At 36.0% G+C, this 16,541-nt stretch overlaps 1 pseudogene; it reads left to right on the top strand.

Moving 5' to 3' along the window:
• The first annotated feature begins 15,684 nt into the window (after window positions 1-15,684).
• On the top strand, window positions 15,685-15,977 carry LOC123938029 (annotated as a pseudogene).
• The last annotated feature ends 564 nt before the right edge of the window (window positions 15,978-16,541 follow it).

The following is a 16,541-nucleotide window of genomic DNA, read 5'->3' as shown; positions in this document are numbered from 1 at the left end:
GAATGCCTGTTAAATTTGGAGAGATGCTAATATTTCATAAAATACTCTTCAGAAAATTCTTTCTTCACTCTTTAGAAAATTGTACAGTAAAGTGTATACAAGCGGATTTTATATATTGCAATATAAAATTTTGTATCACTATTAATTAAACCAAAGTAATTAAATCAATGACCTAACATGTATTCTAAATTTGTACTATAATATATGAAAATTAAACAACAAAGGCCATTTCCTTTCAAATTCAGACTTATTTCTCCTTTTTAGTAACCTTGGAAAAATAATTCTATTTCCAAAATTGATAGAAAAGTAAACTTTAAAAAATTCTTTAAAAGACACAGGTGCCATGATGACTATATTGTATGTTAATTAATCTTAATTATTATAAACTAGATTTGAGAACAAAAATAATTGCTGAAAAATACAAAATATATCAACATTGTAGGTAGTCTATAAAGAAAAATATATAATAGTTGACATCAAATCAACTTTTCAAAGTTTAGTTGAGGGACTAGTCCTTCAGAACTTAAAAGGGATAATTTTAAATGAGTTATTTGATCTGTAATTTAAAAGTCTCAAATTATTCTATTTATTAATCCCTGATTACCAAACCTTCCTTACTAGCCAGGAAAAATCCTTAAATTTTGAAATTTACTTGCAATAATTTATATAACAACTATCATTTACACATGTTTAATTTTTTTCCATGATAACTGATGTATGCAAACAAAGTAACACTTATTTATAATGGGAAAACATTTAGAAGAGCCTCCATTTTTAATAGCATGGCACATAATGACTAAAAACTCAAAACTTCATATGATAGGATACTGTTATCTCCACATCAGATTTACCCAATCAGCTCCCCAGTTGTGAGTTCAGGGGTCTATTCATCATTAACGTCTCCTCAGGTGATTCTGCTGTTCACCAGAAGAAACCATCATTTGTTAGGTAAGATGTTTAATGACTGGGAGACAAAGTCACAAAGTCACATTATATTATTTGGCAAACATATGAGTTAAGATAAAAAGTGCACAGGGTAAGCCAATTGCCATGTAAAAGCCTGCACTTGTGTGTATGTGTACACACACTCATACACATATAATATGAACAATTCTTGCACTAAAATATTGGCAGTGGTTCCTCTTGGTGACATGATTATGAGTGCTTTTTTGTTACTTTTGCTTATATATAGACTTTAATTTTTCTACAATAAATGTGTATTTTATCATAAAAAGTTATTTTTAAAATAGAAGATGATCTTCTAAATGCAGTGGTTGGCAACTGGATACTGAGGGACGTACAGACCAAGGGAAAAGGAGCAGAATCCAAAACCTTGATTGTACACCCTGATTAGAGCCATGACAACTGATGAGAATTGGAGCAAATTTACAAAGATACAATTTGTAGGACTTTGATGTTCACAGGCTGGTTTAAAATTGTTCACGAACTTACTTTAAAAAAACATTTTAAGAACTGGTAATAAATGGTGCTGTTGGAATAAAGTTAAAGCTGGATTTGTTTTAAAAAAAAAATGCATGGGAATGTCTTGCTTAGCAAGAGGCAGCAATCTTTAAGTCAGCCTTATAGGTGCAGAGCAGTCTGAGATGGATCGTAGAAACCAGGTGATGCCCAGGCAGGCTCCTTGCAGGGCAGTGGGGTAACAGGAGAAGAAGTTGAGCACTGTGGGCGCCTAAGTGGCGCCTAAGGTGGAAGGTGGACAGTTCTTCCAAGCCCAGCCCTCTACCCAGGACCTGCTGCTTACCGTCACCATTTACACCACAGAGGACAGATGAAGTGGAAGGAGAGGGAGCCCCTCTGACAGAACTGCTCTTTTGAAGGATGCTAAACATCCTCAGTTGGAGAGAGGTAAAATCAGCCTCCCTGCCCACAGCCTGCAGTCTCTAACCAAGCATCAGAAAAGAAAAGTGAAGCTCATCTTGAGCCAGCAACCTGTAACCACACGCCAGACTATTAGTGCACCTGCTGGATCCTTCCTAGGTCACTGAGATGTATTACCCACTAATGTTCCAATTCCCTATTTGGGTTTTTAAATATTTCGTCTTTATTGAGGTGTAACCGACATATAACAGTGTAGAATATTCAAAGTGTACATAGTGATTATTTGATGAACCTATACATTGTGAAATGATGCCCCACATCTGGTAATTAATGCCACCACCTGATGCTTTTATCTTTGTGTGTGTGAGATAATTAAAGTTCTACTCTCCTAGTAAATTTCAATTATACAATACAGTATTAGAGTCACTGGGTTTTACATTAGATCCTCAGACCTTATTCATTGTATAGCTGAGAGTGTACCCTTTTATCGACCTCTCCCTATTTTTCCCATCCTGCCCCCGGCAACCATTTTTCTATTCTCTGTATCTATGAGCTTGCCTTATTTTTTTTTTTAAGTTTTTAAAATTTATTTGAGGTGGGGGGAGGGATAAAGGAAGAGAAAGAGGGTCTTAAGCAGATTTCATGCTTAGCATGGAGCCAGGCATGGGACAGTCTCACCACCCTGAGATCAGAATCTGAGCTGAAACCAAGATGCTTAGCCCACTGAGCCACCCAGGCACCCCAGAGTGTACCTTTTTTAAAAAAAATATTCCATATAGGTAATAATGTGCAGTATTTGTCTTTGTCTGGGTTATTTCAGTTAGCATAATACCCCCAAGGTCCTTCCATATTGTTGGAAATGGCAGGATTTCCTTCTTTCTTATGGCTAAATAATATTCTATGATAATATTATTATGTATTATTACATATAATGGGGTACTATTATCATTATCGATAGAATAATATTGCATATATCACATCTTTGCCCGTTCATCCACTGATGGATATTTCTGTTGTTTCCATGTCTTGGCTATATAATGCTGCAATGAACACGAGAATGCAGATGTCTCTTTAAAATCCCATTTTCATTTCCTTCAGATATATACCCAAAGAAAGGGCCATCATGATTCTATTTTTTTTAGGAGCCTCCATATTGGTATCCATAGTGGCTGCACCAATTTACATTCTCAGTATGTTTTTAATTTTAATGGTGTCACTTTTACATTATATAATTTTTAGAGATACCAGTTCATTAATGTGTTGAATTCAAAACAAGAAGATAATACTTGTTGTGATTTCTATATGCGTTATGATTGTTTAAATCAAATTATGTATTAGTTTCCTACAAGCTGTTGTTAACAAATACCATGCACTTAGTGGCTTAAAATACTACACATTTACTCTCATACTGTTCTAGAGGTCAGAAGCCCAAAATGGTCTCACTGGCTGAAACCAAGATGTTGTCATGGCTGCACTCTATCCAGAGTATCTAGAGGAGAACCAGTTTCCTTGGCTTTTCCAAGTCTTAGAACTGTATTCCTTACATTCTTTGGCTCATGGCCCCTTCCTCCATTTTCAAAGCCAGCAATATGACATCTTTACATTTCTTTCTGCTTTCATCCTCTCATAGCCTTCTTTGTCTTCTGCATGTGTCTATTCTTTCTCTGCCTCTCCCTCTCAAGGATGCTCCTTATTCCACTGAAGGCCCATCCAGGTAACCCAGGAAAATGTCCCCATCTCAAGATCTTTAACTTAATCACATATGCAATGATACTTTTTCCATATAAGGTAATATTTACAGGTTCTTACAGAATGAGTCTCAGATACATTCACAACAACAGACAACACTCCTTCCTTGGAGTCTAAAGTCCAGTTCCTCTGGCCCCCGCCTCTGACCTCCTTGAGATACTAAGGCCAGTTTAGCTTTGTGCTCTCTGCAACTCAACTCTGCAGGATTTTTTCTCAAAGCTCCTAAGTTCTGATAACTCTAACCTCTTTCCTTTCTCCCAGGCCTACAACTGGTAGCTGCTTGTCGCAATTACTCTCTCTGATACCAACATGCTTTATTTTTGCCTTTTGTAATGTAAAATCTGGTTAAGCCATTTCCTATATTATATTCTCTTTGATAAAAAAGAAAAATGTAGTATGGGTTGAGATATGAATGACTTGTTTTATATTATTCTGAGTATTTCTTCACCATAAAATGTAATTATAATATAAAGAACAAAATTCTTCATCACACACACACACACACAATGGTAATTACAAGCAAGAGCTCTGGAATCAGACCAGATTTTGACTATGTGTTACAGTCCAAGAAATTTGTTAAACATTTCCTTATGTCAGTTTCCTAATATGTAAATTGTAGCAGATAAAAATAGCAAGCACTAAATCCCAAAACTTGTGCAATGTATTATTCACAGTGATCCCAGGGAAATTTATAGATATATGTGAATCTATAATTTAACACAGGCAAGATAGAGGATAAATATATATGATCATCTTAAAAGATTATTAAAAGATCATCTTAAAAGTATATTTATTATGAAACATCTCTGGAAACAAGAATTAAAAGAAATAGCAAAGTTGCTGGGGATTTCTGAATATTGTATTTCTATATGTTAGCAATCAACAGAAAACATATTACAAAATCATATGGTTTATAAGACTATTAAAAAAGTAAACTCCTGGGCGCCTGGGTGGCTCAGTGGGTTAAGCCGCTGCCTTTGGCTCAGGTCATGATCTCAGGGTCCTGGGATCGAGTCCCACATCGGGCTCACTGCTCAGCGGGGAGCCTGCTTCCCTCTCTCTCTCTGCCTGCCTCTCTGTCTACTTGTGATCTCTCTCTGTCAAATAAATAAATAAAATCTTTAAAAAAAAAAAAGTAAACTCCTTATACTAATTCCTAGGAAATATGTACAATACATTATCATTATGCTTAATACTAAGCAAGACAGATGAGGGCAATTAAAGAAGCCATAATCAGTGGAAACATCCTTTTCCAAGAATCAAAATTTTTAACATATCAATTCACTCCAAATCAAAACTGGAGTATGAATTATATCCCACACTAATCAAAATGTGCACATATATGTGCATACATATATGTGTATGTATGGAAATGCAAGACAATTTTAAAGAAGAATAAACTAGAAGTCTTAAATTATCAGTGATCAAGTTTACTGTAATACTACTCTAACTAAAGACAGGGTAGAATGATTAGAAGATGAGAAAAAACAAATAAATGATACAGAATAGGGGAGCCCAGATGGAGAGCCCTACGTTTATGGTCACCTGAATTATGGAAATTGGTATATGTTGGGTAAAATCCAGTGAGTTTGTTGTAAACCACATGTAAAAGTGTGTTTATAGCAACTTTGTTCATAAGAGCTGAAAACTGGAAACAGCATAAAGACCCATCAACATTAGAATGGGTAAAGGAAAAAAAAAAAGTGGTAATCCATGCTGTGAAAAGCTATGAAATCATGAGATAAATGACCACTCTCCTTGCAAGGAAAGGATGAGTTTCACAGAGGAAAAAAAAAAAATTGAGCTAAAGTAGGCAATCCCCCCAAGGAGTGAATACAGTGAGTTTTAATTTACATTAAGATTCAAAAACAGGCAAGACTCAACCATACTGTTGATAGATCAGAATAGTGGTTTTCTTTCTGGGGAAAGTATGGACTGGGAAGGGGAATAAGGAAGCTTCTGGGATACAAGAAATATTTTATATGTTGATTTCAGTATTTTAGTGAGTATATACATCTATTAAAAACTCATCAGGCTGTGATCTCAAGATTGGTGCCACTGTATTGTATAAAAGTTGTATGTTATATTGCAATAAATAGTAAAATAAAAATAACAATACTCAGTGCTCAATTGTCTGAACCAGATGTCATTCTAAGCACTGTATACTTAATAACTCATTCAGTCTTCACATCAGTTATCTTTTACGACTATGCTCATTCCTGGAGAACACAAGTTGCCCAAGTCTGCATAGTGCAGAGGTGAACCTAGAGCTCAAACCCAGGCAAGCCTGCCTAAGTCTGGAATCACAAGCATTATACAGAGCTTACTTCATAGAAAGTCACTGGACGTTATAAATGTGCAAATACACATGTAACTGTAGATGTCCTGAGCATGATTTGATCACAAAGCACTTCTATTTGTGTCTCTCAGCCTCCTATGAATTTTATTCAGAGAGGCTCCATTACTTTTCTAGTCACTCCCTGTGAGTAACAAAAAAAATGTTCATTTATTTTACGTTGCATAATACTCAATTTGAGAATTAAAATGCCCAGCCTCAGGTAAAAATGAGAACTCAAACTTTGATTTGAGGCTCTTCCCTCCACCCCAGCCAGGCCTGTCACAGGATGGATGCTAGCTGTGTGTGTGGCAGGTGGTGGGGCACGGCCAAACATTTTCTTCTTCCCTGACCTTGTGTTCCCAGTTTGGTGACATTGATTTCAAGGTCAATACAGAATTGGAGCAGGAAAGAGTAGTTCATACTTTGTTGGGAATGCCATGGTAATCTAGACCCCTTGCTCCCTGGGCTTGACAGAAGTTGACAACTACCTCTTTCTGGGCCTGTCTCCGGCACAGGGATGCACCTCCTGGTCTGAGCAAGCAAGGAAATACACCAGAGGCCAAGAGAGAATCTGTGGAGCTCAGATAAGAATACAAACGGACATGGAGCACGGGGTGTGGTGCATAAATAATGAATTTTGGAACACTGAAAAGAAATAAAATAAATTGGAAAAAAAAGAATATAAATGGGGCCATATAGCATATCTTTAAATATTTAAGGTTATATAAAATAACAGGGGTTAAATACCTGCAGCTCATCATCCTAATTTGTCAAACTTAGAAGACAGCCCCCAAAATGTGTAAAACTATCTTTTGATATGATTCAGGAAATTATTAAAAAGGGTTTAATTATTCTTGTCAATTAATTTTTATTATGTTTATTTTATTATATTATTATATATGTTTATTTATAAATTTATAGACTTATAAATTTATAAATATACTATTTGTATGTGTTTATTTTATTATGTTTATTATCTTCATTATATAATTTATGTTTGATTTTTCTTTAATTATTCTTGTCCATGTGTAGGGAAGCTTTTTATTTCTGGCAGTGTGTGGATGAGAATTAAAATAAAGTCACATAATTTGTTAATTATTATATTTTCCATAAAATGCATTGTATTTCATTAATTTCAATATAAACATGTTGTTTCATTAAAAATTTCACATACTTTATATTCTTTTGAAATATGACTTGAAGCAGAGTCTGCAAAATTTTTCTGTAAAGTGCCAGAGAGAATATATTTTAGGTTTTGAAGGGCATACAGTCACAGTGACTCAACTTTGCTGTTATAACACAAAAGCAGCCATCAATAATAAGTAAACTAAGAAGTAAGCTATGTTCCAATAAAACTTTAGTTACCCAAATAGGCAGCAAGCCATAGTTTGCCAAACCGTGACTAATGTATTAAAACTGAAAATGTGATTTTATTAAAAATTTACAAGTTTGGGGGAACCTGGGTGGCTCAGTCAATTGCGTCTGCCTTTAGCTCAGGTCATGATCCCAGGGTCCTGGGATAGAGCCCCACATTGGGCTTCCTGCTCAGCGGGAAGCCCTTCTCCCTCTCCCTCTGCCTGCCATTCTCCCTACTTGTACTCTCTATCTCTCTGTCAAATAAATAAAATATTAAAAGGAAAGAAAAAAATTACAAGTTTTAATGCATTGTCAAGAAGAATTTAGTAAATATAAACAATTTTTTTATATTGTTCATGCACGTTCACTAGTGAGTTCTGATATTCAATATTAATCTGATTGCCAGTCTAAAGTATCAGAATTACATTTCACACTGGACCTAAGCACATACAAATTTAATAATATGAATTGGTTTAAATTGTAAAATTCCTCAGACATCATATGTGATTTTTGAAAAAGCCACACTAATTTGTAGGTACCTCTTCAACAATGAATCAGAACATAAAAAGATGCAGGAAAATGGAAACAATATCTCATTATGCAAGTTTATATGTATTTTATGCTCTCTGAAAGGAATGATCTGACGTGTTAATTACCCGTTCTTCCACCCAAGTTCTTCTGCTGCTCTGGACCCTATGCAGTCTGAAGCATTATCCATCTCTGATGTTGGCAGCCACAAAACTCACAGACCTTTGTGGAAGACATTGGGATGCAGTTGCCTTTAGTTTTGAGTGTTCAGGCAAGAGATGTGGAGCAGCTGTGGAACCTAAGCCATGTTGAATGGTTCTGAGTAGGGTTGTACTATGCGTGGGCTGAATGCTGGATCTGAGTCACAGGAAAGGGAACATAGCTACTTAGAAGTAGATTGAGAACTTACAGATAGCTCCAAACACCATTTTTTTTCCCTGAACTAGTGCCTCCCAAATCTCAAAACTATCTTTGCATAAAAAGTTGAGCTTAATGTATACAGAATCTGACACATATATACATATACACACAAATTATTTCACCACTGAGTGTTGCTATGAACAATGTCTCCAAGGGATGGTTGGGATGTATATACAAGGGTCTGTTTTCTTACAAAAGTTTCTCCAGATGATTCTACTAGAAGCCAAGTTTGGGAACCACTGATCTAGAATACAAGGGAGAGAATTGATGGATACTTTAAAACTCTGATATTTCCCTGACTTACACATGATCATTTATTTCTTTAAGGAAAGCTTCATTACCTTGATTGTTTTCTGTATTTGTTACTCAAGGGCTTCTCAGCCAAATTCTAGCATCCTGCCCTCTAGCTGTAATACTGAGTGGTTCTGAGAGTGGATTACTAAGATACACTGACAGGCCGCGTAGGCCTAACAAACTTTTTTAAGAAGGCACAACACACTGTACTGAGACCAGACAACTTTAGCAGCTACTTCAACCTCCTGGGGAGCTAGTGCTTCTTCCCATAACCATAAGATAAGGCTTTTAGGATGCTGTGACTACTTACAGCTCTGGGATCCGCTGAAGCCATCCTTGATGTCTCAACAATCAATGACATGCTGGTTTTATATGTTACCCTGCATTTCTCTGATGATTTTTTCCTATTAGGTTTTATAGCTATGTTCTCAATTCTATGCCGTCACTTTGGCACATATTTCTGGAGTAGAGACTTTGCTTAATTATTTATCACATTCTTAGTATGCAGCACAAAGCCTAAGAGGTGCTCAAAATATTTAAATCAAATTAGTATTTAATAAATACGTACACTTTCAATGAGAGCTAATAGTACTTAGTGCTGCCAAGATAGACACTCACACAAGAGAAGGAATAAAGAGGTCTTTCCTCCCCTCTGCTGATGAGCTTTTGCCTGAAGGGGGCTGCCATTTGGAAAAACAGATTGAATGTTTGTATTGGGAGAATCTTTGCCATTCTAAGGGGTGCCATCACCATTATCTGAAGGAAGACAGAAATCAAGGGCATTTTTATATAAGGGTTCCTCCTCCCTTGTCTGAAATCCCATAAGGAAAATTGTTAGGTTGGCACGGGAAATTTGGTTAACTATTAAAAAAAAAAAAAGGTATATATGGGTTTATAATTTAGTTTTCTGTTCCCTGTCAATATAAGAACAATGATTATAGAGTTGAGCAATTTTGAAAAACGTACTGGGCTATTTTACGATGTGGACTGTAAGCCATATGTTTCTTTGTACCTAGGCCACGGGCTTCAGTGGGGATGGAGTGATGCTGGGCAGAAAGGAAAAAGTTCTGTTCAGGCTTATGCCACTGGAGCCCTCAATAGCTGCAAATGTACTTAAAACTCAGATCCTGAATTACATTAGATTGTTATTGAAAATTGTTGCAGAACATTCGCTTCTTTGTACGTATTTTATTCTATCATTAAATTCAGATTGAAAAGCCTCCCTGAGCCTCCTTCTCTAGGCACCCCTTGCCCTCTTCACCTCTAGCCACTCCACCACTTTCTCTGTCTCCTATGTTTTACCTGCCATCTGGAACCACTTCCCTGCCTCTCTGGACTTAATTGACTCTTTTCAAATCGCATCTCTAGCCCCCCTCACTCCAGTCCGCCTTATGACTCCTAACCTCACAGAAACAATCAACCTCTTCTCTGGGAGCCTGGCCCTTTCCTTCTGCTGAAGTTCTTCTTGTCCTATCTAGCCTTTCCCGCTCTTCTCCCCTCAAGTGGCTCTTGGTAATCCCTAGGCTGTTGCTTGTTCCTTTTTTAAAGCTATTTGAAGAAGCAACTGCAAATGTTGCTGCATTGTTCCAGATACACGTGTACATGTCTGCAAAGCACACAGAAGCCTATTTGTGTTGCATCTTACATAATCAGTATGAGTCACTGAAGTAAAACCCATTAAGGAAGAATTACTCTCTAAGGAGTTAGAATATTGTGCTTGGGTGGCTTCTTCTTGGTCAGGAAGCAGAGCCGCATTTTCTTGATTCATAATTGGCTTAAAAAGCTCAGAAAGGGCGTTTCAGTAGGGGTGCAGTTGTAATATGTGTAAAGCCTTACAGAAAGACTCAGGATCAGCACCCCATCCCCAACAAAAAAAAAAAAAAAAAAAAAAAAAGATTTTTTTTTTTTTTGGAACATCGATTTAAAACATGAAATCGACTGATGAAAATATAAAAACAAAAAGTGTTTATAAGTTAAAACAATTCTTAAAGTCTATCGTGTAAAAATACCATGTGAACAAAATAATTCAGCTTTAGTGGTGGAAGAATTCAATCTCTTTAGGATGCTTAAATATGAGAGAAAATATGTTGGTCAGTGTAGAAATTCAGATGCTGCAATGCTACCCTAATTTTAAATCCTTAATTATCCTCTTTTGGGGATTAACATATCAATATAGTTTGAAAATGTATAACGCAGTTTTGCCTGTTTTTAGCAATCTAAAGAAAACACTGCGGTCTTCATTTTAGGCTCTTTGTCAGTGTGAAAGACAGCTGAAATAGAACTTGATGTTCACTGGAATTTCATATGCTTCTTAAAAACTCCCAAGCCACTTTTACAAGATCAGTTTTGACAAGAACAGTTCTCCTACTGGAAGCTACAAACAGATGATCAGTGCATTCTAACTCAGAATATCATGCCCTTTACGGCCTCACAGAAACCCAGATTGAGAGTAACAAGAACACCACAAAGACAGCCGTCTTTGAATAAAATTAAATCTTCACTAGATTTTACCTTCAGTTTTCCAGTAAAATAAAACAAAACAAAATCTTTTCAGCTTCCTGTTTTAGGTTACTTCTGTTGGCTTTCTGACAAACAGTATAAGTAGAATCATTTAACATATACTTATTGTTGGGCATAAATGTTAGGGACTAGCACTTTCTAAAACACCCTCCCAGCCTCGAAAGTGGCACATTGAATATCCAAAAAGGGAAACCTCTATGGCTCACAGCGAATAAAACCAGATGATGCGTAACATTAATATGCATAGATGTGACAACATTTCGAAAGTGAACATATCAGTTTAAATTTCTGAGATCAGTTTCTACCATTAATCAATTTGTTAAGCATAATATTTACAGTTTAGAACAGCTCTTTAGTGATAGCTCAGTCAGTGCTGCGCTGAAATAAGGTATTTAATACACATCCTGAAAAATGATAGAGTAGTGCTACTTAGGATTTATCAGGTTTGTTTTATTTCCATCCTTTTGGTGGTCCTATCCAAGATGACCTTTGCCTTTCACCTCCATGGATTACATTGAAAGAGAAACATGATTTTATTTGTTTGAGTAGCTTTTCATGCACACACGGGCTATATCCTCACCTGCTGGCACTAGCTCTATTTGTAATAGAAATTACCCTAGGGCACCTGGGTGGCTCAGTGGGTTAAGCCTCTGCCTTTGGCTCAGGTCATGATCTCAGCGTCCTGGGATCAAGCCCTGCACCCGGCTCTCCGCTTAGCAGGGAACCTGCTTCCTTCTCTCAGCCTGCCTCTCTGCCTACTTGTGATCTCTCTCTGTCAAATAAATAAATGAAATTTAAAAAATAAATTACCCAAGTTTTTTTTCTTTTCTTTCTAACAGTAGGCTTGTTACAGGATAACAGAGAGCCTGGTCATCGACTCTCATCATGGCAAAGCAGATGCTCTTCAGCCTTGTGTAATCCTCACCTGCAGTACATGGGTGCCCCTGATTGCAGGACTCACAGTCAAGAGGTCCTAATGCCTGTCCCTTGTGCTCTCTGAAAATGTAGCGCCTACTCTTCTTTGTGTGCTTTAGCTAGCCACATTAAGGGGAAACAGTGAATTGGATACCAAATAAAAGAAAAACAACTAAAATCAGTAGACATACCTTTTTTTGCTTCAGAGAAGCTAGCATTTAAGCTAGACATTTAGTGCCTGAGTTTCCATTCAAAATTTATGACAGACCCTTACACAGATAAATGATTACGTTGACAAGACCCTCTGGGACATTAAACCATTATTTATAATCATTATTCAGGTGTGTTTTTCAAATTGAGGGTCTACTTGTTCCTGCCAAAAAACTATTTTCAAAGAACTTTCCTTAATTACACTCACATTTGTGTATTAAAGAAATTCTATAGAATAAATTATAAATAAAAATAGGATCAAAAATTGCTGATAGAAAATGACCAGAACTGATTTTACAAAATTTAAATAAGCTGAAATGAGAAACTTAATCAGAACAAATACTGTTTTATAGATCCTGTAAATAATCTTTTGGAATTGAGGAAAGGAATGCTATTTATCTTTCTAGCTACATAATTGCTACCTTAAATTCTTTCAACTCAGTTTCTATGGTAACGTTAAATCATAAGATATTAACTGTTAGGACCCCTGAAAGGACAAACTGAAAAAAGGAAAAAATAAGTTGGACATTCAGAAATTGAAGCATTCTTCAACCTAAAATATCAATGCATTTTTATTGGATTATCTCCCATATTATAAATAAAACATTTCCCTACTTGATAAACTTTTTTACAAAGTTGTAACAGCGGTCTTGAATGGGATGGGTTTAATTTGATTTTGATTTGTAATTAATTTTTTTATTATATATTATCAAAAAAATCTATTTGATGGAACTCAAGTCTTTGGAGTAAAATTTTAATTTGTAAACAAATATGTGAATAAAATTAAGAAATGTACATCAGTCCATTTGTTAATGATATGGAATGTTACCCAAAGCAAATACGGTTTATGCAAATGGAAAATAAATTATACAAAATAAATATATAACAGGCAAAATCTGAATTTGTTAAATTATGCTCTAAATATCTACATTTGTATAATTTTTATAAATTTCAATTATCTTACTAAATTAAACATGCAGGTTGCCTGGGTGGCTCAGTTGGTTAAATTGTCTGACTTCAACTCAGTTCATAATCTCAGGGTCCTGGAATCCAGCCCCACATTGGGCTCTGCACTACTGGGGAGTCTGCTTCTCCCTCTTCCTCCTCTTCTGGCCCTTCCCTTGCTCATGCTCTCTCAAATAAGTAAATTAAATCTTTAAAAAAATTAAATGCGTGATTTTTTCCATTTACAAATAGTGTATTTTCTCATCTCTATTGAAATAGCAACTTAAAAACTATTTTTTTCCTTTAACTTAAAATACCATAATTAAATCTAAATTTTGAAATGAGCAAAAAAACCTAAAATCATATTAAATCTAATAGCTACAAAGAATACAATCATTGACTTTGGACCATATGATGGAGGTGATTTCTATGTAAGTTGGAGAAATTCACTTCCCAATCTTGTTTCAATCAAATGATTAATTAAACATTTAATTGCTATAAAATATAAAGATAAATAATACAATCCTAATCTCAAAGGTACTATGAACTGTTGCTTTCATTATAAAATTGTTAGTAAAATATTTTATTTTTGTCAGAAAAACTAGATTTTTGAAAAAATTATTTATTTATTTATTTATTTTTAATTTTTATTATGTTCAGTTAGCCACTGTATAGTATATCATTAATTTTTGATGTAGTATTCAGTGGTTCTTTAGTTATGTATAACACCCAGTGCTCATCACGTCACATGCTCTCTTTAATACCCATCACCCTCTTTCCCCTCCCCTCAACCCCTTCCCTTCTGAAAGTCTCAGTTTGTTTCCTGGAGTCCAGAGTCTCTCATGGTTCATCTCTCTCTCTCTCTGATTTCTCCTCCTTCAGATTTCCCTCCCTTCCCTATAGTCCTCCATGCTTTTGTGTTCCACATATGAATGAAGCCATATGATAATTGTCTTTCTCTGCTTGATTTACTTCACTTAACATAATTCCCTCCACTTCCATCCATGTCGATGCAAGTGGTGGGTATTCATCATTTCTGATGACTGAATAATATTCCATTGTACATGTGTACCACATCTTTATCCATTCTTCTGTTGAAGGGCATCTCAGCTCCTTCCACAGTTTGGCTATTGTGGACATTGTTACGAACATTGGGGTGCATGTGCCCCTTCTTTTCACTACATCTGTATCTTTGGGGTAAATACTTAGTTACTAGAACCATACAGCAATTCCACAATGTGGTAGAATACAAAATAAATGCACAGAAAACAGTTGCTTTTCTATATGCTAACAATGTAACTGTGAAAGAATTTAAGGAATTGATTCTATTCACAATAGCAACAAAACCCATAATAGGAATAAACCTAACTAAAGAGGTAAATGATCTATACTCCAGAAACTACAGAACACTTATGAAAGAAATTGAGGAAGACACAAAAAGATGAGAAAATATTCCAAGCTCATTGGAAGAATAAACATTGTTAAAATGTCTATCCTGCCCAGAGCAATTTAGACTTTCAGTGCCATCCCTATTAAAATACCATTGGCATTTTTCAAAGAGCTGGAGCAAACAATCCTAGAATCTGTATGGAATCAGAAAAGATCCCAAATCACCAAGAGAAGGATGAAAAAGAAAAACAAAGCTTGGGGCATCACACTGCCTGACTTCAAGCTGTGATCATCAAGACAGCATGGTATTGGCACAAAAACAGATACATAGACCAACAGAACAGAATAGAGACTCCAGAAATGGACCCTCAATTCTATGGTCAACTAATCTTTGAAAAATCATGAAAAAATATCCAGTGGAAAATAGACAGTCTCTTCAATAAGTGGTGCTGTAAAAATTGGAAAGCTGCCTATAGAAGAATGAAATTGAGCCATTCCCTTACACCATGCACAAAGATAAACTCAAAATGGATGAAGGACCTCAATGTGAGACAGGAATCCATCAAAATCGTAAAGGAGAACATAGACAGTAGCCTCTTTGACATCAGCCACAGTAACTTCTTTCAAGACACATCTCCAAAGGCAAATGAGACAAAAGCAAAAATGAACTTTTAGGATGCCATCGAGATAAAAAACTTATGCACAGCAAAGGAAACAGTCAACAAAACTAAGAGGCAGCCTATGAAATGGGAGAAGATATTTGCAAATGACATTACACATAAAGGGCTGATATCCAAGATCTATAAAGATCTCACACTCAACACCCAAAATACAAATAACCCAGTAAAAAATGGGCAGAAGACATGAACAGACACTTCTCTTTGTGATATTCGTGATATACAAATGGCAAATAGACACATGTAAAATATTTTAAGAGATTTTACTTCCTACCTAGAGAAATTCTTGAAAATGGAAAATATAATTTGACTAATTTTTTCCTTTGTGGTAAACTAGTAAGTTAAATTTATTAGATAATATATTATATACATACAATATAATGAATATTTACAATATAATGAATTTTATGAATATGCTTTCTACTATATGACTATAAAAGGATACATATAGCAAGAAAACATCAAGAATAAAGTTAAAGAAACAACAGCTAAATACCTTACCACATGTTCTACATGTATGACTCGGACAGCGACAGCCGCATCACCCTGGAAGAGTATCGAAATGTGGTGGAGGAGCTGCTCTCCGGGAACCCACACATCGAGAAGGAGTCGGCCTGCTGCATCACCAACGGGGCATGATGGAGGCAGCCAGCGTGTGCGTGGGGCAGATGGAGCCTGACCAGGTGTATGAGGGGATCACCTTCGATGACTTCCTGAAGATCTGGCAGGGGATAGACATCGAGACCAAGATGCACGTGCGCTTCCCTAACATGGAAACCATCGCCCTCTGCCACTGACCCGCCTGCTCCCCGCAGAGGCCACGCTGTGCCCACAGCCTCCCGTGGGGCCTGAGGCCACCCGGCTTCTTCTGCCACGACTCGTGTAAATAGCCCCCACTCCTCCGCTGTCTTGTTTTCCCGAGGGTGTGGTACCTGGGACCTCGCTGTTTTTATCTCTAATAAAAAAAGAAATGGTTGGTTTGTTAATGAAAAACAAAAACAAAAACAAAAAAACAACTCTGGGTTTTTTAGAATAACTTAATTTTGTTAAGAATCCATCATTATAGAATATTATTATAGAATAACTTAATTTTGTTAAGAACAAGTTAATTTTGTTCTTTATTAGCATGAAACAATTTGATGAAACTTTTTGGGGGGTCTTAGAGTTGAAAAAAAATAACCATTTAAGTATATATTTGGAACTCTTTCAGTATATAAAAAAAGTAGTTTTATGTTCATGCATGTTTGTGTATGCATTGGGGCATGAGTAGTTATTAAGGATTTGAAAATGCCATTATTTCTTTGTGCAATTAAAAATATTCTGGAAGTTGAGGCCCCTGGGTGGCTCAGTGGGTTAGGGCC

This window comes from Meles meles, chromosome 3 (assembly GCF_922984935.1).
Source record: "Meles meles chromosome 3, mMelMel3.1 paternal haplotype, whole genome shotgun sequence".
NCBI classification, from domain to species: Eukaryota; Metazoa; Chordata; class Mammalia; order Carnivora; family Mustelidae; genus Meles; species Meles meles.
The sequence above is the reverse complement of the archived record's forward strand: the minus strand, read 5'-3'. Positions and strand labels throughout refer to the sequence as shown.